The following is a 24,937-nucleotide window of genomic DNA, read 5'->3' as shown; positions in this document are numbered from 1 at the left end:
TGGTATGCAGTTTAAACCAGAGTATAGAACATCACTATGAGAAGACTTAGAACTCTTGAATCAAAATCTTCTTTAATGCAATAATCAAACAAGGAAAAAATAGCTTGCAGTTCAGATGTGCTGGACAAGAGTTTTTGCCTTGCAAACTGAGAGTCTGTTCTCTACCAGCTGTCTCTCCATGCAAGAGAGAAGCTGGGAGTGATTCAACAACATGCTGAGTAATGATTCTGTTTATACTTTTATACTGATAAAATCTTGATAGCGTCACAGTAGCTTGAAGGGGGTCATACAGCAAAATACAGCATAGACAGTTTCAGTTCACAGAGGAGATATGCAGCAAACTAACTCTAAAGACCCGATGGAGAAAGAAAGGGGGGGGGGGGCAACCAGCCCAGCATGCACAGAGAACAAAGCAAGCCAATAGAAAGAGTTCCAGAAGACACAGGGAGCTGGACATGTGTTCTAAAAGAGCCTATCACAGGAAACTACGGGACCACAGGGATTTTTAGCCCAAGGGCACAACACAATTCCCTGCCTCCATGCAAATGGAGGCAGAACAGTGGTTTATCTAATTTTTCTGGTCTAATTTTCAAAGTGGAGCCTACAAGTTTGTATATTTCGAAACCCTGCAAAGTCCTCCCAGAAAAAGGCATGTATATTTTGTTTACTCACACACGCTGGTATAAAATCACCCACTGTTTTGGCATCCCTTTTGGTAGACTTGCCCCACCAAGGGATCACTAACAATTAGGCCATTTTGAAATAAGGACATGATTTCCCGATTTCGCTATTGTGATAACAAGTATCAGTATTCTTCTTCCTGTGCATATAGTGAGAATGGTGGACAAAGGTTTACACTATCTACATGTGATTGCTCTTTAAATTATATTTATTTTCCAACCCTCCCTCCTCACCCCTCCAAAAAAACAAAAACAAAACCTGACCAGTTTATCAAAATACTAATGGATCCTAAATTGAGGGTACAGATATTTACTTCACTGCTTTTTGTTATTTGAAGGAATGAACTTTTATCTATATCTTGAAATAATTTATTGGTACTCTGCTAACTAATTTTAGATGTGAAATTTGTGAGATTTTCCTTTTAAATGAAAGTTACTTTGCATTCTTTGAGTGTATCGTACTGTAAAACAGCACAGCGCACTCATTGACTTTAAGGTCAGTTATGCTGAAATATAATGATGTGCATTAAATAGATTCTGAGCATAATTTAACATAGAGAAAATGATAACTCTACATTGTGGGTGGCTGGTGTTGCCCTACCGTTTTAAATATAAATCATTTATTCATTTATTAAACTCTCCACAGGCTTCTTTTTTGCCATAAATGCTTACATTCACCATCCTGATTTTTTATTGTGCTTTATTGCTTAACTAGTAAAAAAGGCCCATTTCTGAGAGCAATGAAACGGGCGCTAGCAAGGTTTTCATGGAAGTGTGTATGTTTGACAGTGAGTGTGTGAGAGACAGAGTGAATTTGCGAGTGTGTGTGTGTGTGAGAGTGAGATTGTCTGTGTGAGAGTGTGTGTTCGAGACAGAGAGTGTGCCGCAGGGGTCCCCCCTGCGTGTGTTGGCATCCTTCCCGCTCCCCCCCTGTGTTTCCTTTTCCCATATCCTTCTCGTCCCCCTCCCCCCCCCAGTCTCAGGGTCGTGGGCCCCCCCCCGACCTGCAGGATCGTGGGCCCTGTGGCGGCATTTTTCTGTATCGTAGTGTGTGTGTGAGAGTGAGTGTGTGAGAGAGAGTGAGTAAGTGTGTGTGTGACAGAGTGAGAGTGTGTGTGGAGTGTTTGTGCGAGAATGTGAGTGTGTGTGTGAGAGGGAATCCCAGCTTCAGGGTGTTGGCCCCGCCTCCCTTGGGCTTTCAGGATGGCGGTCCCTCCGTCTGCTGGCGTTTTTCCCCCTCCCCCCTTCCTGCCCTCCCCCTTCCCCCTTCCCTCCTCGCAGGTTCAGGTTTGAGTGCCCCCCCTTCCAGTGCCTTTCAGGGTAGTGGTGCTCCCTCCAACTGAAGCTGTCTCCCTTCCTGGCACGTTCAGGCAGGCAGGCAGGCTGGCTCCCTGCGTGTGTCCGACGTTCAGGCTGCCTGCCTGCGTCGCTCCCTCCGTGTCTCCGAGTTTGTGCGGGGCGATGGGAGTCCTGCGAAGTTGGGAATTGGCTGCCGAGGGGCAAGGGGAGTGAGATCGCGTGTCGCCGATGCTTGCGTCCCCGCCTGCCTCTCTCCGACGTTGTGCGGGCAATGTTAGTCCTCCAGAGGTGGGAAATGTCCGCCGAGGGTCAGGGAGATGGCGTTTGGCCGATTGTCATAGCGCCGCCCTCAACGTTATGATGCGAGGGCAGGCCAGACAGGCCAAACCGGATATCTCTGGCGCCTCAATTTCCGGCTTGAGGCTTCATGGAACGTTGGAGGTGCCTTTTATTATATAGAGATAATTTTGGAATAGAAGGTCAGTCTACCAAGACATATTCAAAAGATGATATTAGTGTGGGGGCAATCTGCAATGTTTTGTACTACATTCTTTCAAACATCAAGTTACTAGTTGTTTTTCCTCTTTTTAAAATTTGTTTTGTAACTTTTTTCCTTTTTCTGCTGTTTTATGTCATTGTCTTAAATGAGATCCTGCTCCATACCACCATGCTCTTATGGAAGCACATATCTGTAGGCCTTTGTTCAATAAATCTAGGGACCCTTTTACTAAGCTGCCTAGGTGCCTACGTGCACCCAACGCTTGCCAAATTGGAGTTACCGCCTGGTTACCGCATGGCCCTTGCAGTAATTTCAATTTTGGTATGCATCCGCTACACACGTCTGAAAAATATTTTTTATTTTCTGATGCATGCCAACTATGCGCGTCAAGTGGAATTTGATGCGCATAGACCATTACCGTCAATGGCTAGCGGTAAGGTCTCAGACCCAAAACGGACGCGTGGCAATTTTCATTTTACTGCACGTCCATTTTTGGCAAAAAAAGGCATTATATGTAGATACGCTAAAAAATAATTGTGCACAAGGCCAAAACACACGTCTACACTACCGCAGGCCATTTTTTAGTGCACCTTAGTAAAATGACCCTCTAGGGTTTTTTTAGTTGCCACCAGGTTTGTACCCCAATATTCAATGCATGTCTGGGCTCCAGCATTGAATATCCAGATACATGGATGGCTGTTATCTGGTTAAGGTCAATATTCACTCCTTAACTGGATAGATGAAACCGGACAAAGGTAGGACTGTGTTTTATGTGGTCTGATTTGTCCTGTTACCTTATGCAGTTCAGTGCCGACTCTGCCCCAGACCTCCCACAACATAATTACCTTGGCTTAGGCATTTAGAGGGATTAGTCAATGGCCCTATCCAATTAAGTGCCACTGACTATTGGTGGATAGCCCTGAATAAGCCATTTAACTGGGCAGGAGCCTCTCCTGACCAGTTAAATTGCTTTGAATATCAACCGCTAGGGGAGGGGGGGGGGGTTCTATATATGGCACCTAAAAAAATCCACATGGAAAACAAAGATGATTAAGGGAATGGGATGACTTTGTTGTTTGTTATGTTTGTACCCCGCGCTTTCCCACTCATGGCAGGCTCAATGTGGCTTACATGGGGCAATGGAGGGTTAAGTGACTTGTCCAGAGTCAAAAGGAGCTGCCTGTGTCTGAAGTGGGAATTGAACTCAGTTCCTCAGGACCAAAGTCCACCACCCTAACCACTAGGCCACTCCTCCACTGAGGAGTGGCCTAGTGGTTAGGGTGGAAAGGCTAAAGTGGCTGGGGCTCTTCCGCTTGGAGAAAAGGCGGCTGAGGGATGGAAAAGATAGATATGGAGCGTCTGTTTACGCTTTCCAAAAATACTAGGACAAGGGGGCATGCAATGAAGCTGGAGTTCGGTAAGTTTAAAACAAATAAGAGAAAAGTTTTCTTTACTCAGCGCGTAATTTGACTCTGGAATTCGTTGTCGGAGAATGTGGTTAAGGCGGTTAGCTTAGCAGAGTTTAAGAAAGGTTTGGACGGCTTCCTGAAGGAAAAGTCCATAGAATGTTATTAAATGGACGTAGGGAAAAATCCACTATTCCTGGGACAAGCAGTACAAAATGCTTTGCTCCGTGGATCTTGTCGGGTGATTGTGACCTGGTTTGGCCACTGTTGGAGACAGGGTGCTGGGCTAGATGGACCTTTTGGTCTGGCCCAGTGTGGCGATGCTTATGTTTTATGTCTTAAATGAAAAATATTATTTTAATGCTCTTTATGGATTGTGAAGTGTCCTCTTTCTATATTTGTATTTTGAGAGTACAGGAGAAAATGCATTTTTTTTCTTTTACCAATATTGCCCTGTTTATAGAGTCTGAATTTCATGGGCAGAGGGGTCTCCATTTCAGTTTCTGTCTGCATGTATTTTGAGGTTCCCTATTATATATTAGTTGAGGGTCTGTCCATGTTCTGCATGTGTGACTGAAGTGAAGGATTCTGCTGGCATTTAGTGTCTATTTAGGAGTCTGTAACAGTAGATTTTGTTCTAGTTTACCAGTAGTAGGTATATATATATATTTTTTTTTTGTTACATTTGTACCCGGTGCTTTCCCGCTCATGGCAGGCTCGATGCAGCTTACATGGGGCAATGGAGGGTTAAGTGACTTGCCCAGAGTCACAAGGAGCTGCCTGTGCCTGAAGTGGGAATCGAACTCAGTTCCTCAGTTCCCCAGAACCAAAGTCCACCACCAGCCCTTGCAGATCACCAATGTGGCCGCGCAGGCTTCTGCTTCTGTGAGTCTGACGTCCTGCACGTACGTGCAGGACGTCAGACTCACAGAAACAGAAGCCTGCACAGCCTTCCACATGGAATGTTGCTAGTGGAATAGCAACATTCCATGTAGAATCTCCAAAAGTAGCAACATTCCATGTAGAATCCCCAATAGTATCTATTTTATTTTTGTTACATTTGTACCCCGCGTTTTCCCACTCATGGCAGGCTCAATGCGGCTTACATGGGGCAAAGGAGGGTTAAGTGACTTGCCCAGAGTCACAAGGAGCTGCCTGTGCCTGAAGTGGGAATTGAACTCAGATCCTCAGTTCCCCAGGACCAAAGACAACCACTCTAACCACTAGGCCACTCCTCCACTATATTGGAGCGCTAGGGTCCAGTATATTATTTATAGCACTGTATTTTCTTAGGTGGGCTAAGGCTGTTGTGGTTTGGTAAGTTTGCTATATAAGTTTTGAATGTGTATTTGCAGGGTTTTGTGTTGTTTTGCTAAGTGTCATATTTGAAAATAGGCCCTTGGCACACAAAATAAAAAGTGTCAAGACTAGTGGTCTCCACATCCTGTAGAGTTGTCAAACAAACAAAAACCCATCTGATGTAATAAGTACATAAGTATCGCCATACTGGGAAAGACCAAAGGTCCATCAAGCCCAGCCAGGAGGATTACAGTATATTTTCTTTACCTTGTGGATAATATATCTTGTTTACTTCATGGACTACTGTGGATAATATAACTTCTTTACTTTATGGATTACAAGACATTTCTACTACCTTATGGATTGCTGAGTATACAATAAATTTTCCTTAGCTGGGGGGAGTCTAGTATTTTCTTTACCCGGTGGCTTATAAGGAGTAGCGGCTCGGTTGGGGGGGGGGGGGGGTGCTGCTGGTAGAGAGAGACGAGACTATATAAGACTGGACCCCAGCACCAATCCACTTGGTAGAATCACATCCCCGCAGCCTTGGAAGCTTTACAAGACCAAAAAAATTTTTTACTATGTATTTTTGCCTCCAATGCAATCTTTTTTTCAAAGTCCCTCTTGGCCTTCCTTATCAGCGCTTTGCATTTGACTTGACATTCCTTATGCCGTTTCTTATTATTTTCAGTCTGTTCCTTCTTCCATTTTCTGAAAGATTTTCTTTTAGATCTAATAGCTTCCTTCACCTCACTTTTTAACCATGCTGGCTGTCATTTGGTCTTCCATCCTCCTTTTTTAATACGTGGAATATATTTGACCTGGGCTTCCAGGATGGTGTTTTTGAACAGCATCTACGCCTGATGTAAATGTTTGACTCTCGCAGCTGCTCCTCTAAGTTTTTTTTTCACCGTTCTTCTCATTTTATCATAGTCTCCTTTTTTTAAAGGACATCACTGGGCAGATATGATTGACGTCTATAAAATCCTGAGTGGTGTAGGACGACTAGAAGTAAATCGATTTTTTTACTCATTCCAAAAGTACAAAGACTAGGGAACCCTCGAGGAAGTTACATGGAAATACTTTTAAAACAAATAGGAGGAAATATTTTTCACTTAATGAATAGTTCATTAAGCTCTGGAACTCTTTGCCGGAGGATGTGGTAACAGCAGTTAGTGTATTTGGGTTTAAAAAAGGTTTGGACAAGTTCCTGGAGGAAAAGTCCATAGTCTGCTATTCAGACAGACATTGGAAGCAACTGCTTGCCCTGGGATTTGTATTATGGAGTGTTGCCACGATTTGGGTTTCTGCCAGTTACTTGTGACCTGGCTTGGCCACTGTTTTGAAAACAGGATACTGGTCTAGATGGACCATTGGTCTTACCCAGTATGGCTACTCTTATGTTCTTATGAGAAAGAGAGAGCAGCTTCTGGGCTAGAGGGGTGGAGGGGATAGTGAAACCATGTGGGAGAAGCCAGGGAAACGAATGAGAGGATAATGATTACAGAGAATAGAAATATGGTAGTTTCTGCCACAGCTTAAAGATTAGGTTTTAAAAGAGGAATTTTAGGATATTGATAAACACAGTTAGAATTTTAAAATTGAAAAAGCAAGCAAACTTTCCCTCATGTTTACTAAAGCTTAGCTCAAGTTATCTGCAGCAGGGCCCATTTTATTCCTATGGGCCCTGCTGCAGATAACTCGAGCTAAGCTTTAGTAAACAACCCCCTTTATTAGCTAGTCTCCATACCCTTTTCTCTGTCATCCAAGTTAGGCAGAATCTTAGGGGTTCCTTACTTGTCTAGTAAGCACAAGATTGACAGAAGGGGCAATGAAATTCACCTAGTCCAGGCAAGTCCTCAAAAAGTGTTGGGTAAATGGTCACGCTTTTGAGAATGAAAGGAGTTTACATTTCATAATGCCCATATAAAAATAATTCTTTGTTGAGTCCACCCTTTAGTTGTTAATAATGAGTTTGTACTTTATCTGTGTCAGCATGATCCAACAGAGATTAATTTAGTTTACTTCATTTAGAACAGAACAGACCCTGAGGGATTTAAATACATAATAGCAGGAGAAAAAAGCATAGGAGCAGCTTTTACAAACTGTGCACAAATAACATTTCTTCCTTTCCCCCTGGAAGAATACCTGATATCAAAGCTGTACTGATTTCTGTTAAAACTTGGGAGACAGAGTTGGGATGTCAGCTCTTGGCTAAAGATTGGTTTATAATCTTTTATAGATTATAAAAGAACTAGTGGAACCAAGCCCGTTTCGTCAAAAATGAAACGGGCCCTAGGAAGGCTCTCGTCTAAGCGATTTTTCCTCTCTCCCCTGCCCTCCCCTCCATGTCCAGCAATTCTTTCCTTCCCTCACACCCCCTCCGTGTCCCGTGATTCTGACCTGCCCTCCGTGTGCAGCGATTCTCCTCTGCCGTCCCCTCTGTGTCCTGCGATTCTGGCCTCCCCTCCATATCCAGCGATTCTCCTCTGCACTGCCCTCCCCTCCGTGCCCTGCGATTCTGGCCTCCCCTCCATGTCCAGCGATTCTCTTCTGCTCTGCCTCCCCTCGGTGCCCCGTGATTCTGGCCTTCCCTATGTCCAGCGATTCTCCTCTGCATGGCCCTTCCCTTGGTGTCCCATGATTCTGGCGTCCCCTCCATGTCCAGCGATTCTCCTCTGCCCTGCCCTCCCCTCTGTATCTCAGGATTCTGGCCTCCCCTCCATGTCCAGCGATTCTCCTCTGCCCTTCTCTCCACTCCGTGTCCCATGATTCTGGCCTCCCCTTCATGTCCCGCAATTTTCCTCTACCCTGCCCTCTCCGTGTCTCGTGATTCTCTCCTCTCCTCCCATCTCTTCCATGTCCAGCAATCCTCCTCTTCCCTGGCCTCTCCTCCATGTCCAGCAATTCTCCTGTACCCTGGCCTCTCCTCCATGTCCAGCGATTGTCCTCTGCCCTTGTCTCCCTTTCGTGTCCTGCAATTCTCCCCTCACCTCCCATCCCCTCCATGTCCAGCGATTCTCCTCTGCCCTGCCCTCCCATCTGTAGAAAAATTTCAAAACAGCAAACAGAAGATATATTTAACCAGTCCAAAAAAGTTATAAAACTTGGAAAAAATGGACTTGGAAGGTTTTTAAGCCGACGATGAAGAGTAGATCTTTGTGATCATTTCAAGCTCTATAGATCTGTTGATTTGGAGCTCTTTGAGACTTTTCTTTCCTTTAACTGAATACCCACTGTGGATATATTTCTGGAGTTTAATGTGTCATGACTTTTGGTTATCATTCTCAATGATCTTGATGATCCCACATCCGTTTGTATTTGAAACAGCAACAGAGCCATTTTAAAGCTGCTACACTGAATCCAGGTGGAAATGGAATGGGGACCAGACCACCAGCATTACCTTCACAGGAGCAGGTTCAGAGGAACAATAAGGAATTCTGTCTGGAGGAACCCATAAATAGCTTTAAAGACCGGGATCTGCAATAATAGAGTTCCATCTGGGAAAAATCTAGTATAAAAAGGACTTTGTACTAGAAGGTTCATTGAGCCACATTATCTTTAAAAGATTTTTGCAAAGGACCTCTGCCAAGAAAGAGTGTTCACTTGGAAACCAATGATAGTCAGAAGTTCACATCCGTATGTTACCTCACATTTAGTCTAAGGGAGAGAAAACAAGTCTCATATACTTCTTACGGGCTTTCACACAGCTTTTTATCCCCTGTTTTTTGGGGTATCTGCCCAGTGATGTCCTTTTGTAATCATTGACTGATCCCCCTTCCTACCAAATTTCATATTTTCAATTTTTATTACTTATTACTTATATTTTTTTTATCCAAAAAGTGCTTGCTGTGCAACATATGGATGTGAACTTCTGACTATCATTGGTTTTCAAGCGATTACCTTTTGACGATATATCAGTACCTTGTCTTATATAAATTGAAGGAAGAGTGTTCAGCAGAATATCCACTAAAGATCGTAAGTGTTGGGTATTACATATTGGATGAGAGAAGATCACAGAGTAAGTGGATTGCAATGCCTTTCAGCCTCCCAACTTGCTAGTTCTGGCCCTGACTTCACAAAATAATTAAAGTAACCCACATTGATGCTCACTGGGCACAATAACATAGGAACATAGAGGGGCATAATCGAACGTCGCCGGCCAAATAGATCGCCGGCGATCTATGTTGGCGGCGGCGCTACAGCTGGTCGGAACCTATTATCGAAAAAGATGGCCGGCCATCTCTTTTTTTCGATAATACGGTTTAGCCTGGCCAAATGCCATGGGGTTCGCCGGGTTTGAGATGGCCGGGTTTGTTTTTCAGCGATAATGGAAAGTTATGTCGGCCATCTCAAACCCTGGCCAAATTCAAGGCATTTGGCCGTGGGAGGAGCCAGCATTTTTAGTGCACTGGCCCCCCTGACATGCCAGGATACCAACCAGCCACTGTGCTGGACTTCAGAAAAGCTCCCACGTGCATAGCTCCCTTACTTTGGGAGCTGAGCCCCCCAACCCCCCCCAAACCCACTACCCACAAATGTACTGCACCCACTAAAATTGTTCCAGGGACCTGCATACAGCCTCTAGGACTTATTGCTGCTGTATAACTTTGGCATACCAGTTCACACCTGAAGACTAATCTCTCTGAAAAAGTCCTTTCTTGAAATAGGCACGTTTACTCACAGTTAACTGCAGATCAGAGGTTATGCCCCACTGGCAAAGAGTCCCCTGGTACTAAGATTAGCAGTAGGTCAGAGCTGGCACAATGGTGTACAATGCCCTTTTTCAGCACCATGCAAGGTAAGAACTACGTTCTCTAACGTGGGTAACACAGGAAAGGGAACTAAAACTGGCTTACAAAAACGGCCACTACTGCATGGACTACAACAGGAAACAAAACAGGGCACACTCTGACCCAGTTAGCAGGGGGGAAAAGCACCATGGGAGTAGAGCCCATTACCCTACACCCACCACAATGCATTGCTAATGTGACTCTGCAGGGCACCTAGCAGAAAAGGTGTCACCCTCACCCAAGAGCCACATCGCAACCAGGGAAAGGCTGTCCGAGGATACAACACATTCTGCTGTCATGGAGGTGGGTACGGCATTTGAGGCTGGCAAAAAAGGTTTTTAGTTTTATTTTTTTAGTTTGGAAGGGGATTGGTGACCACTGGGGGAGTATGGGGAGGTCATCCCCCATTCCCTCCAGTGGTCATCTGGTCAGTTGGGGCACCTTTTTGAGGCTTGGTCGTGAAAATAAAAGGACCAAGTAAAGCCGGCGAAATACTGCTTAACGCCGCTTTTTTTTTTTTCCATTATCGGCGAAAGCCGGCCATCTGGTAGCCACGCCCATGCCCGCCCATGTCCCACCTTCGCTTATCTACCGATATGCCCCCTTGAACTTTTGCCGGCGAAGCGACGGGAAAGCGGCGATGCAGTCAAAAATGCCACTTTCGATTATACCGATTTTGCTGCTTTTAAAAAATCGCCGGCCATCTCCCGATTTGTGCCCAACAAGATAAACTCATTTTACATGGTGTGTGATACTTTATATGTATACCCAAGTTTGATTTGTCCCTGCCTTTCTCAGGGCACAGACCGTAAAAGTCTGCCCAGCACTGTACCTGTACTAAAAGTTCTGAAGCTAACGTTGAAGCCCCTTAAAATTAACACTCCAGCCCATCCATATCAATAGAGTTACGTATACACTTCAGTAATTAAAAAAAAAAATCAGAACCTAAAAGCATTCATGTTGACTGACAATTTTTTTAACATGTCGTTTGCTATGTGGATGGAAAGATTTCATACCCTTTAAGGAGAGGCATCTCATGGTACAGTGCAGATGCCGTGCTTCTCACTCCACCCCTGAATGGAATTTATGTTTGCTAAGTTGAGTTTCATTTGATCCTCTAAGCTCCAAAGTATTTCTGAAGTGAAGAGCTGGGATCCACTAATTTGTGACTCTTGCTTGGGAGATTCCTGAAGTTGGTTACTCCCTGACAACCCTCATAGCAGCTATAGCAGCAGCTGATATATGAACCTGGTTGGTGACGATGCCACAGCTGAGCTATTTTTTGACTGTAATGCTGTGCAAGATGATAATATTTCTTCTTTGCCAGCTCTATCAATGCTATTTGTATCTACAAATAAAGGAAAAATAAGTTTAGGGGAATCTCAAAAGTACTGACCATCTGTACCAGTCTGGAATACAGCTGGCCTCCATATTGGAATTAGAGTAAATCCCTCATCTAACTTTCATACCCAATGAACTTGGAAATCTATTTCAAATGCTTGAAATATCTGTCTTCGTCTTTTTCATATTTTTTTTATTATTATTTTTTTTATGCATTTGTATTTTTAAATACAAATTTGATTTTTTCTTGTTTTTAATTTTTGATCATTTTTGTTTTTGTTAGTCATCTTCGCTGTTTTGCTTTTTTGGTGTTTTTTGCGAAGACTGGTTTCTTCCGTTTTTTTGTACTATTCCCTGATAGGGAAGAATATGAGCAAACAAGCTAAGTCACACAATAATTTTCTACTGGCTTATGAAAGAAAGCTGATCCTTCAGCTCAGTGACACATGTGCATCCAGACAGTTGAGGATTCTACTGCTAAAGTCTCCAGCTTGAAACCAACCTGTAGCACTAGGAAGTGCTGCAGTGATCGTACCTGCACAGTTTTTGTTTTGTTACTAGCAAAACCCAGAAGAGATATTTACTCCTGGATTCTAGATATGGTGACTAAAGTTGCATGTTTATTTTGGCAGTGTGGCCACACTGAGCGAGCCAATCAGTTCCATTAATTGGTCACTAATGAACAGTTATCGGCACTAATTGACACTACTTAGAATTTATGCATGGAATTTTCTAAGCGTATTTTGTAAAGTGGTGCACGTAAATTCTAATATTTACATGCAGGACAACAGCCACAGACGTGTGCTGGAACTTTCTTTTTTGTTCGTACACATGCACCTTATTGCTGTTACCTCCCGTCTGTGTTCTAAAGTTGGCTGGGGGGAAAAAAACATATAAATTGAAATTTTCACTTTGTTCGTGTATCTCTTATTTATAAACTATGTTCAGTATAATACTCAAATTATTCTAAATATAATCACTAATGTACGTGCGTTAACCATGTACGTGCCTACAATACCCCTATAAGCACTTACATGGTTAGCGCGCATGCTAAGTGTAGGCACGCTAAAAACACTAATGAACCTTAGTAAACGGGGCCTTAAGTTTGTTGGATACACTGATTTTTTTGCTGAAATTGTGTCTAGATATTGGTTTGGGAATCCCCCCCAGGGCATTTTAAACTGCAAACAGGGCATGAAATCCTCTCAACCAACCCTTCAATGCTGCCCAGGACCTGGCGATGAATTTCTTGCATTTTGTGTGCATCAAATGTTTCATCACAGCGGAATACTTAGTGGCCTCATTACCATCCATGTGTTGTGTGCGAGTTAACACCTGCACTCAATCCCTTTCAGTGTTGCATAAAACCCGCAGTAACCATTACAGCACAACACCATGTGGACGATGCTGAATACAGGACAGAGTGGAGATGAAGGTGAGAGAGAGGGAAGGAGAGAAAGACAGGAAGAAACATGTACAATATTTTATATTTAGCGAGAAAAGAATATGTACTTTTAAGCCAAAGGTTCATTGATGACAACTATTTTCCAAACATAGTTGTACACTACACTCAGGGGTAATTCTCATTAGACTGGCTAAAGTTAGGCACTGGGATGATGCACGCACTAAGGGGTGAATTCTATAAATTACGCCTAAAAATAAGGGGATCTTGTCCCTTGTGGCTGCTTGTGTGAGGTGGTTGCCGTGACCTCTCGCTCCTGCTCCCAATGACTCCACTAGAGGTAGGCCTGGTAAAGTGGCCTACCTAAACTTCAGGGTTTATTTATTTATTTATTTTCAGTGCTTGATATAGCACAAGGAGTCCATAAAGGCAACTATGTGGTTAACAATTAAAAAAAAAAATAAGGTAATCGTGCAGGAGACAAGAGGGAGGGGAGAAGAGATCAAGGATTAGAAGAGCCAAAGAGTTCAACGAACAGATAAGTTTTGAGTAGTGTTTTGAACTTTGGATAGAAAGATTCCATATGGGTGGGGGTGGAAAGGCTCATTCTGGTGAGGGAGGGGAGGGACTTTGCTTCCCAAGGGGTGGTTGAGGGGATATGAACGAGGTGGAAAGAGGAAAACCTGTTATACGTGTTTCCTCCAGCCTAAATAAGAGTAAACAGTGGCCTATGACATCAAATGCAGCTGTTAGATCCAGTTGGATTAATAGGGCATTATTTAGGTTGTCTCGATTGGCAATTATTTTATCTAGCATTTGAACTGATAAGGTCTTAGTTCTATACCTCTTACGAACACCTGATTGAGAGGGGTGGAAGGCATGTGTTGTTTCCCAATAATCAACAACTTAATGAGCTACCACTTTCTCTAAAATCTTTGATAAGACTCAAAGATGTTATACTGGTCTATAACTTGATGGACCTTTCATGGGCAAATTTGGTTTCTTCAAAAAGGGGCTGACAGTGGAGAGTTTCCAAAGTTCTGGAAATAGTCCTTCCCTTAATGTAGTGTTCAAAGTATCTAGGAGATTTGGAGAAAATTAATCCCAGCAGTCCTTGATCAGTTAGAGAGGGAGCATCTGCTAGTGAATTAGAACAATGTACATCCTATACCTTTTGGGTAAAAGTACTTATGCTGTGGAACAACATCCATCTTTTAACCAATGCACTGGATGGCAATAATCAAAAAGTCCATTTAGTGTTACCCATGGGAAAGGCTTGGCTTATTACTCTCCATTCTATACATATGCCCATACAAATAGTTCTTAGTTTAATTTATTTACTATACCACAAAGTCATCATGTATCTAAGCTTTTTACATATATCAAGTAAGGGAAGTGAAAAAGAATAAGTAAAAAAGAATAACACAAGGGAGACTAGGTTTCAAATGTTGATAATATAACTATTAATAACTATTTACCTTTCAGGAAAATATTAAAATCCCATTTTTTCAAGCAAGTTTACACTAATGGACCAGCTTAATTCCACCACATCACCTACGATACTCCTGCTAAGACGTTGACGCTTACTCTGACCCCAATGTTATACTCAATCCCTCATCTTCTTCACTCCATCCTTTACCATTTCCCTCCCATTCTCCTTCCCTTTCACCTATCATATCCTTGTCTACCTTCCCTATTCTAGTTCATTACGTTCTTTTCACAGTCCTTTGTAATGCCTTTCATAATGTAAGTAGTTATGATCATCACAATTTATAATACTGTTCCTACATTTCCTTGTTTTACTGTATTCTTTACCATGTAAGATGCTTTCTTTTACTATGTAAGCTGCACTGGACCTGCTGTATGTGGGAAAGAGCGGGGTACAAATGTAATAAATAAAATAAAATATAAGGAAAGGGAAAGAGAGGAGCATTTAAACCCTACATAGAAATATAAGAAGGGGAAGAATTGACTAAAAAGAGACACACAAACACAAAAAAGTGAATTGCCGACTAGAACTGCATATACCCTCGGATTCTATATAGCGCGCCTAGAGATCCGCGCCAATTGTATAACATTGCATGCAATTTAACAAGCTTAACACCGCTTCTACATACAGTTTAAACTTCTCTTACTGACCTTTAAGCGCATCCACTCTGCAGCCCCCCATTACCTCTCCACTCTCATCTCTCTCTACATTCCTCCCCGTGAACTCCGCTCACTGGACAAATCTCTCTTGTCGTCCCCCTTCTCCTCCACTGCTAACTCCAGGCTTTGTTCCTTTTCTCTCGCGGCACCTTATGCCTGGAATAGACTTCCTGAACCTATACGTCTAGCTCCATCTCTGTTTTCAAATCTATGCTGAAAACCCACCTTTTCACTGCTGCTTTTAGCTCCTAGCTACTACTCAATTGCCCTCCCCTTGTCCCTTCCTTCCATCTCACCCATTACTCTTTATCACCTATTACTTCATTACCCATTACTTTTCATCACCCGTATCCGTCTTGTCTGTCTGTATTATTTAGATTGTAAGCTCTTTTGAGCAGGGACTGTCTCTTTGTGTCAGATGTTCAGCACTGCGTGCGTCTGGTAGCGCTATACAAATGATAATAATAATAATAATGAGCACTAATTGGCATTGATTAGAATTTAAGCACACAACTCGCTAAGCATACTCTGTAACGATGTGCGCCAAACTACTAACATGTGCAGGCAGAAAGGGGTGTGTTATAGGCGGGGAAATGAGCATTATGTGGGTATTCCAAAATTTACACACCTAGTTACAGAATATGGCCAAGTGCGCCTAAATCAACGTGCTAGGATTTACGCCATATTTTCATTGGTGTAAATGGATGTGCGTAGATTTAGGCGCTGAAATATCACCTAAGCGTATTCTATTATCAGCACAAACCTAAGCACCAATTATAGAAAATGCTTAGTCAGCACTGATTTCAGCACCAATTTTTTAAGGCGCCATTTACAGAATCTCCCCCATAAGGGCTGTTCTAAGATAGAACAGAACCAAATACCTTTACAAAATAATGCATTTTTAAAGCAGCTTTGAAGTTATGAATGGACTGCTCAGAACATATGTTAAGAGGAATGGACTTCCAGAGAGTGGGAGCAGTAACAGAAAAGCAAATTGATCTAGCACGGTGAGAACGAATTTATAAATGCAATGGAATAACAAGCAAATGTTGATTAGCAGCGGGTAGAGTGCGATTGGAAATGTAAGGGAGAAGTGACCTAAATAAAAAGAGAGAAAGACCGGAAAGTAAAACCTGATGTGTCACTGTTAGAATTTTGAAAGAAACTCTATGGTGAACAGGGAACCAATGTTCAATTTTCAATAGAGGGGTAACACCGTCATAATTCTTAGCACCATGAATGAGTGTGACTGCTGCTTTACCCAAATTATGCCACCAGGAAAGCCTAGATGTCAGCGAATATAGGAACTCAATTTCAGCAAGCATACTTATACATGCATATATGGTCATGTAATAGTAACATAGTAACATAGTAGATGACGGCAGAAAAAGACCTGCATGGGCAATCTAGTCTGCCCAAGATAAACTCATATCTTGAATTTGTACCTGTCTTTCAGGGCACAGACCGTATAAGTCTGCCCAGCAGTATTTCCCGCCTCCCAACCACCAGTCCCGTCTCCCATCACCGGCTCTGGTACAGACCGTATAAGTCTGCCCTCCCCTATCCTAGCCTCCCAACCACCAACCCCTCTTCCCCCCACCTGCTCCGCCACCCAATTTCAGCTAAGCTTCTGATGATCCATTCCTGCTGCACAGGATTCCTTTATGCATATCCCACGCATGTTTGAATTCCGTTACCGTTTTCATCTCCACCACCTCCCGCGGGAGGGCATTCCAAGCATCCACCACCCTCTCTGTGAAAAAATACTTCCTGACATCTTTTTTGAGTCTGCCCCCCTTCAATCTCATTTCATGTCCTCTCGTTCTACCGCCTTCCCATCTCCGGAAAATATTTTTTTGCGGATTAATGTCATAAAAGCCCTTTTCTGTGTATAAAATAGGGTTTAGATGCAGAGAAAACTTTATAAAATTGTCTCTGGTGAGTGGACATTTTCATCCAGGGGTTTATTTATTTATTTGTAGCATTTGTATCCCACGTTTTCCCACCAATGTGCAGGCTCAATGTGGCTTACATTTGCTGTAGTGGCGATTGCCATGTCCGGTTAACAGAATTACAAATGATATTGCATTCAAGTGCGTATATACATGGTAAAAGAATACATTATGGTATTGCATGTAGGTTCCTGCGAGATGGATTGGCTGGAACTTATGTTATGTCATCAATTATAGAGAGATCTTATTCGACATAGGGTTAAAGTTCTACCTGGTTCTACCTGGGTAACTCAGTTACGCAGCTAGATGATTTAATACAACAAAGAGTTTTTCTTACCTGAAGTCTTGTAGATTAACCTTTTATGTGCCATCCCCTTCTCAGCTTTCTCTAGAACTGTAGCCCATGAGATGACAAATGATAACCTTGGAAATCATGTCTTCTGTCTAGTCATGGAACTGCAGTTAAGTTGCAATTTTTATTTATTTTTGTAGTTTTGAAGTAATGAAACAAAATTCTTTGTATATACTACTACTACTACTTAACATTTCTAGATGTGATGGAACTGTATTATGCAGCTTGGTATTTCAAGAACGCTATGTTTATTGCCCTGGAAATTTAATTTGACCCTTCGTTGGTATGCGTGCCATTACTTGTCTGGCTGACCTGACATTTTAGCCCACTTGCACTTGTTCAGTACTCTCAGCTGCAGCTTCTGGCTGAGATATTCTGAAACAGGGTGGGTCATCTAAGTCTGGGTTAAGGTGATAAAATACCCAGCTATTGCCTTGCAAGCAGTATCAGTTTCCTACTGAGAAGGCTCTCTTGATTTATTAGGTTAGCCTGTGGGGATCAGGCTCATAAAACTGTTTCTTCGAAGTCAAAATGGGAAATTGGTTTCAAGAAGATCACAGGGAGAATTTTGAGGAATATTTTCCTTTTGGCCAGGGTTATTTCCTCTTTTCCCCTGGAAGATTGCAGATAAACTCAGTAGCTTGTGGCCACAATAGCACAGAATAATAGATGACATGCTCAGAGGTAGCAAAGCCATACAATAAATCATGCAGGCGATCAAGATGTAACCAGATAGATAATGTAAGCCCTTTATATTCACTCCCAGTCCTCCAAGCTGTCAATGGGTCATGTTTTAGAGATGCCCACTACCTCCATTGTATGCAGATCTCTGTCGTGCATATTCATTAGGGATATCATAAAAATCTGACATGTTGGTGGCCCTTGAGGATTGGGAGTGAATACTGCTGCTTCTTATCCTGAATGAAAGCGGCCACAATCACATACTAAATAAGGATCATCATTATAAGAACCAATCAGTAAAATCAATGAACACCATAAATTTTGTAGGCCCAAAACGTAATCATCAGCTCCGAAAACACTTTTTATAGACGTTTTTCAAATGCAGATCAAAAGCCACTTAGCTACACAGGCTTGCAGGATAACACACTGTGAGAGTAATCTTCTAACAGGGAGCCTGGATTAAGATGGCGACTAGGCACTTACCAGTGGTGTAGCCAAGGGTGGTCCCACCCAATCTGGGCTCAGGCCCGCCCAAAATTTAATTTCCCTTAGTGTGGCTGGCGGGGATCCCCAAGCCCCATCAGCCGAAGACATCCTTCTTGCCAAATGGGTGGCCTCCAGCACTGTCCCTGAGCCACTGCTGCCAGCCACAGGCCCCTCCACCGTGCACATGCTCAGTTTTCACGGTGGAGGGGCCATGCGCAAAATTGAACATAGGCGGAGGCTGGCATCTGACAGCAGCGATTCAGGGCTGTTTTCTTCTTTTGATGCTATGAAGAGGAAAACAGCCTTAAAGTTTTGAGCATGTGTTACCCCTGATGAAGCCTCAATGTGAAATGGGTTCCTGTCGGGAAGAATGACATGTGTGCCAATTTTATCACCTGTAGTTGTATTATTATTATTATAAAATAAATGAAAAATTGGGTTTCACATTGGAGAGGTTTTTTTGGCCAATGATCGAGTTTATGTCTGCAGGGTGCTATATGAAAATTTTGCGTAACGCAGACTCCTGAAGCTTTTTTCCTTCTCCTTTTTCTTAATTGTGGTTTTTTAAAATTTGAAAACATATTCCCCCAGATTCCGTATATTGTGCCTAGAGATCCGAGCTGAAATCCAAGCGGATTCTATAACAATGCGTGTAACTTAACAAGCTTAACAAGCTAATGAGCGCTGATAACAGGAATCTAATTTAATAATTTGCTCCTTTAACGTTCGAATGTGTCTCACTGCGATCGTAACCATTTCATGACATCACGAATGCAGTGAGAGACATTGAAACGTTGCAGGAGCAGCTTCAGCCCTTCCTCCACACGCACCAACATCTCCCGCCCCTGCCACAACGCCCCCCCCCCCCCCGAGGTCGCCACCGCTCACCGCTCCACCCCCTCCTGATGTCAGGAGATGTTAATCCTCCGATTTTCTCCGACCAAAAAAGTTTTACCTCCTGTTCCGCAGGATCCCCCCTTCCCCCTTCTGTCATTTCAGGACCCCCCTTCCCCCACTTTGCCGTTTCAGGACACCCTCCCCCTCCCCCCTCTGCCCCTCCCGTTCGTAAGAGCCGGGTGTTTAAAAGTTTTTACCTCCTGCACGCAGAGACACCGCTTCAAACAGCCTTTTCTTTCGCTTCTGTTTCAGCTGTTCCTGTGGTCCCACCCTCTACGAGGGGGAGGGCCAGAGAGGGGGGAGGGGGTCCTGAACGAGGGGGGTAAGGGGATCCTGAATCGACAGAGGGGGAGGGGGTCCTGAAATGACATGGGGGAGGGGATTCCTGGAACACCACTGGAAGGGGAGGGGCGGGTCCTGGAACTGGAAGGGGAGGGGGGTCCTGGATCAGGGGGGAGTGAGGGGGGAGGGGGATGGGAAGAAGGGGGAGGGGGTCCTGGAACTCGGACAGGGAGGAAGGGGGGTCCTGGAACTTGGGCAGGGGAGAGGGGGAAGAAGAGGGGGAGAGGGGGAAGAAGAGGGGGAGGGGGTTCTGCAAACTCTCGGTCTGATACACTCTCTCAGTCTCACAAAGAGTCTGTGTATCGCACACATACTCTCACACTCGCTCTCTCTCACACACACTGTATCTGTGTGATATTCTCTCACAGACACACTTGCACCCAGTCTCACTCTCTCTCTGTCACACACACACACTCGCACAGTCACTCTCTCTCTCTCTCACACAGTCACTCACACATACACTCTCTCAAACATACACACTCCGAGGAAAACCTTGCTAGCCCCCGTTTCATTTGTGTCAGAAACGGGCCTTTTTTACTAGTTAAGCAATAATGAGCACTAATTGGCACTATTTAGAATTTACACGCATAACTTGCTAAGTGTATTCTGTAACGAAGAGCGCCAAACTTCTAACACACACATGGGCAAAAAGGGGCATGGTTATAGGTGGGGAAATGGGCTTTTCATGGGTGTTCTGAAATTTATGCACGTATTTATAGAATATGGCCCAGTGCACATAAATCTACGCACTGGTATTTATGCCACATTTTCATTGGTGTAAATGGATGCGTGTAGTTTTAGGTGCTGAAACATCAACTATATCAACTTATAGAATACGCTTAGTAGGCACTGATTTCAGCACCGATATTTTAGGTGCCATATATAGAATCTGCGCTAATTTGGCGGTAACCCTTTACGGAAATATATTTCAAATAATTCTTCTACCGTCGAAAATGCCACATGCTGGGGGTGGAGCTACCAACGGCGCCCATGTTGGGCCAACGGTAGTTCTGGAATGGTGAGCGGTAAGCCCGCATTGGGCTTACCGCTGCTTAGTAAAAGGGCCCCTATATGTTTAAACTGTTTTTCTTTTGTGTGTGTGTGTGGGGGGGGGGGATTTCCTCAGAGTAAGGCTACCACGTTCATGACCATAACATTGCAATGTTTTATGAAAAACTGAATTTTATTAGTAATACTAATAAAAAAGGCCCATTTCTGACAGAAATTAAATGGGCGCTAGCAAGGTTCTCCTCGGAGTGTGTATGTTTGAGAGAGAGTGTGTGTGTCAGAGAATGAGAGAGAGACAGAGTGTGTGTGTGTCTGTGTGAGACAGAGAGAGTGTGAGAGAGACAGAGTGTCTGTGTGTGTGAGACTGTGTGTGTGTGACAGAGAGAGTGTGATAGAGAGTGTGACAGAGAGAGTTTATGTGAGAGACAGTGAGTGTGTGCCCCCCTCCCCATCCCCCTCTCTGGTCTCAGGACCCCCTCTCCACCTCCCTCTACCCTGCCCCCCCTGCAGCCACACATGTCCAGTGACCCTCCTCTCCCCCTGCCCCCCTGCAACCACCCATGTCCAGCGACCCTCCACTCCCCCTGCCCCCTTCCAGCCACCCATGTCCAGCGACCCTCCCCTCCCCCCCGCACATCAAACCCCCTCACCATACACTTGGGGGGGAGGGGGTGTTTGATGTGCCGGGGGGGGGGCTTGGGTGATGCGCCAAAGGTGTGTTTGAGCGGCGCAATCACAGCTGATTCCCAGGCAGGGAATCAGCTGTGAGTGACGTCAGCCTGGCTACGGAGTCTAGCTCAGCAACTCCAGGAGCCATGGACACAGGCAGCTAATTTAGAATGTTGGTGGTGAGAATTATAATGACTACTGGTAATTCTTTCTATTATTTTTCTAGTTCTCCTAGACATTTACATCTCTGTAACTCACTAATTTCATTGCTGCAGTGAAAGCCTGGGTCATGCACAAGGCACATGTAATTCTTGTTCAGGCAGTGCTAATTGCTGCAATATGGCAGGTGATAAGGCCAGCCCACACTGTGGCTAGTCCATCCTGTTTCAGCTTCCTCACCACCTGTTTCTCCATCCTCTGCAAAGCCTGGGCAATATCACCACTGTAAATGGTCACAGAGCAGCTTTCACAGGCAATCTCCCTGGCCTGCAGAAGTGATGTAAAATGCAGCAGACTTAATTACTGTGGAAATATTTTTGACATCTGTGGCAGGCGTGACCTGGATAGACTTCAGAGTGAATATTTAAAGGCAGATTTTAAGCAGAAAAGAAAAAAAAGCAGGTTTGCTTTCTTTCATTATTTTAGCAGGAAATGTTTATTTAATTGGTTGAAAAAAAAGAACAATTCAATAGAATGTAAAGTAATATATAAGAATTAACTAGAAAGATCTAGGGAACCTTTTTCCTTTCCATTCTTGATTCCAGTGTCTTAAAGCTCAGTCGCTATAGTTCACATCTTTCAGCAACAGAAAAACTTCCAGGCTTCAGTCATGTTAATAGCTACTATTTCAGTCTTGCTATTGCTCTGAATGATGATCTCATTGCAGTGTACCAATTCTTATAACTAACTGTGACCCCCCCTCCCCCTCATGTTGCCTTTGATAAGAGAGTTTGGGTGCTGGAGTAGAAGGCTAGCCAAGCGGTTAGAACAGTAGGCTGAGAGTCAAGGAAGCTAGGGTTCAAATCCTCCTTCTCACACTGACACCTGTGACCTTGGGTAAGACACGTCCCCTTCAATTATATGCACAGTTAAACAGGGAAATAGCATATGTACTTGCTTGTAATTCACCTTGAACATGAATTTAGAAAAATTGAGTAATTAAATCCAAGAAGGTATAAAGAAGTTTCAACTACACTGTTTCAAAAATACAAAGCTTGTTTTCTGCATAATTCTGTCAAAACTTGACCAATTTCAATAAAATTTGGGAATGCCATCCTGAATTTGCAATAAGCCTACACTCATGCTGGCCACCTCACCTAAACGATGTGACCTCATTACCTTGTTCTTCAACAGCTGTGATATTTTCTTCAGTGCAAATTGATTGGGTCGCGAAACATATTCTAGGCTTATCCTCTTCCACCTCTTTTCTGGAAACTCTCGCACTAGTCTATGAGAATTGTAACCTTTCTCCAGATACAAATTTTTAATAAGGATCAGATCCTCCTGACTGAACACCATGGTAACTGTTTATGCTTAAAGCAAAATGGCATCTGCACGAATCATGACGATAATCGCTAGTGGCGATGTCATTTAAGCGAGGTGGCCGGGGTGAGTGTAGGTTTATTGCAAATTTATTCAGGATGATATATTCCAAATTTTATTGAAATTGGTCAAGTTTTGATAGAGTTATGCAGAAAATAAACTTTGTATAGTTTTTTTTAAACACTATAAATTGAAAGGAATTTTCAAGCTGACTTTCAATTACAAAACTGAGACAAGGAAAAGTAATTATCCCTGATGCAGTATTATTTTGCAAAATAGTGCTATGTCAGACTTGGACTTTTGTACACATACCCCCTCATTCTATAACCCAGTGCCTAAAGTTAGGTGCCAATTGTGCATGTAAATGGTAAAATACTAGAACAGAATTTATGTGTGAGGCTTACAGTCAGTGGTGTGCTGGAGCCGGCTCGCTCCGGCTCGCAAGATCCGGTTGTTAAATTTTGGCCGGACTTGCGAGCCGGTTGTTGGAAAGGGCGAGCCGGCTCTCCCTCCCTCCGCCCTCTGGATCCGGTCCCTCACCGATCCTACCTTGACTATTGAATTCTTCGGGGCAGGCAGTGTTGCCTGCCCGCTGCTATCGATGACTTTCCTCCGCCGCCTGTTTGCGCTTTAAAAATGGCCGCCGAGACTTCCAGAGGTGGCCTCGCGAGACTTCTGTAAGTCTCGGTGGCCATTTTGAAGCGCGATCGGGCGGCGGAGGAAAGTCAGCGATGGCAGCGGGCAGGCAACACTGCCTGCCCCGAAGAATTTGATGGCCAAGGTAGGGTCGGTGAGGGACCTGATCGGGAGGGAGGGAGGGAGGGAGGAAGCAGGAGAATTTGCGGAACAAGTCAGGAGGGGGTGGCAGGGGAGAGAAGGGAGCTGCTGGCCATGGGTGGATGGAGGGCAGGGGAGAGAAAAGGGAGCTGCTGGCCATGGGTGGATGGAGGGCAGGGGAGAGAAAAGGGAGCTGCTGGCCATGGGTGGATGGAGGGCAGGGGAGAGAAGAGAAGGGAGCTGCTGGCCATGGGTGGATGGAGGGCAGGGGAGAGAAGGGTCGCTGGCCATGGGTGCATGCAGGGCAGGGGAGAGGAGGGTCACTGCTGGCCATGGGTGGATGGAGGGCAGGGGGAGAGGAGGGGAGAGAGAATAAATGCTGGACATAGATGGAGGGGAGGGAAGAGTGAGGAAGGAGATAAGATAAGGGAAATAGAAGAAAGGAGAAAAACTGCACATGGATGAAGAAAATAGGCAGAAGCTGAGGACCAGAAATGAAGAAGAAAGGAGGAAAGTAAAAGAAATAAATGGAAAGGAAGCCCTGGAAACGGAGTTAGGGGGACAGATAGCAGCAGAATTGGATACTGGGCCAGCATGATCAGAAATACAGTCACCAGACAACAAAGGTAGAAAAAAATCATTTTATTTTCATTATAGTGTTTGGAATATGTTCACTTTGAGAATCAGGTGCTCAACATTAAAAGTTTATATTTATTTACTTATTTATGGCATTTTATCCCACATTAAACATGAATTAGATTGGAACCTGGGATCATTTAATTTTTTTTTTCCTGGAGAGAGTAATGCATTACCCCCCCCCCCCCCCCCACTGGCTATAGCCAGCTCTGCAATTTTGAGGGGCGCAGAGTTGGACGGGGGGGGGGGGGGGGGGGGGCGCTGAGGTGGACCAGGGAGAGAGCCTGTTGTTAAAAATTTACCAGCACACCACTGCTTACAGTTATGCATGTAATTGCAGGTTGGGCATTTTCTGGGGGGTAATTCTATCAGGGCTGGCTCAAACTATGGATCAGGGGTGTGTGTGTGTGTGTGACTAGTGTGTATGTGTTTAAGGGAGTGGTATAGTGTGTATATTTCTATGGGAGCAATGTTTCCAAATGGGTTAGTGTTGTGCATACTATGACAGTAGTGGGCCTCAAACTCAAGCTAGGGTATGTCTATGGGGAGAGTGGGGGACTGTACCTGTGGGGATGTGTGTGTGTGTGGGGGGGGGGGATGTCTGGGTGACCTTAGGGGTTTTTTGGGGACCAATGGAGGATATCTGGTTTTGTTTGTGTGTGTGTGTGTGTGTGTGTGGGGGGGGGGGTTATCAGGCAATATGTTTCTGGTTATAGGTGTATAAGTGT

General features: G+C 44.1%; 1 long non-coding RNA gene across 1 annotated transcript; it reads right to left on the bottom strand.

Moving 5' to 3' along the window:
- Positions 1-1,367: 1,367 nt before the first annotated feature.
- Positions 1,368-15,707, bottom strand: LOC115462692. The gene is made up of 3 exons (XR_003940925.1): positions 15,627-15,707; positions 15,270-15,274; positions 1,368-1,378 (listed from the first exon to the last, which is right to left on the bottom strand). It is a non-coding gene; the product is annotated as an uncharacterized LOC115462692 (long non-coding RNA).
- Between the last annotated feature and the right edge of the window lie 9,230 nt (positions 15,708-24,937).

Source organism: Microcaecilia unicolor, chromosome 2 (genome assembly GCF_901765095.1).
Source record: "Microcaecilia unicolor chromosome 2, aMicUni1.1, whole genome shotgun sequence".
Classification (NCBI taxonomy): domain Eukaryota; kingdom Metazoa; phylum Chordata; class Amphibia; order Gymnophiona; family Siphonopidae; genus Microcaecilia; species Microcaecilia unicolor.
Note: the sequence above shows the minus strand (reverse complement) of the source record. Positions and strands in the feature narration are given on the sequence as shown.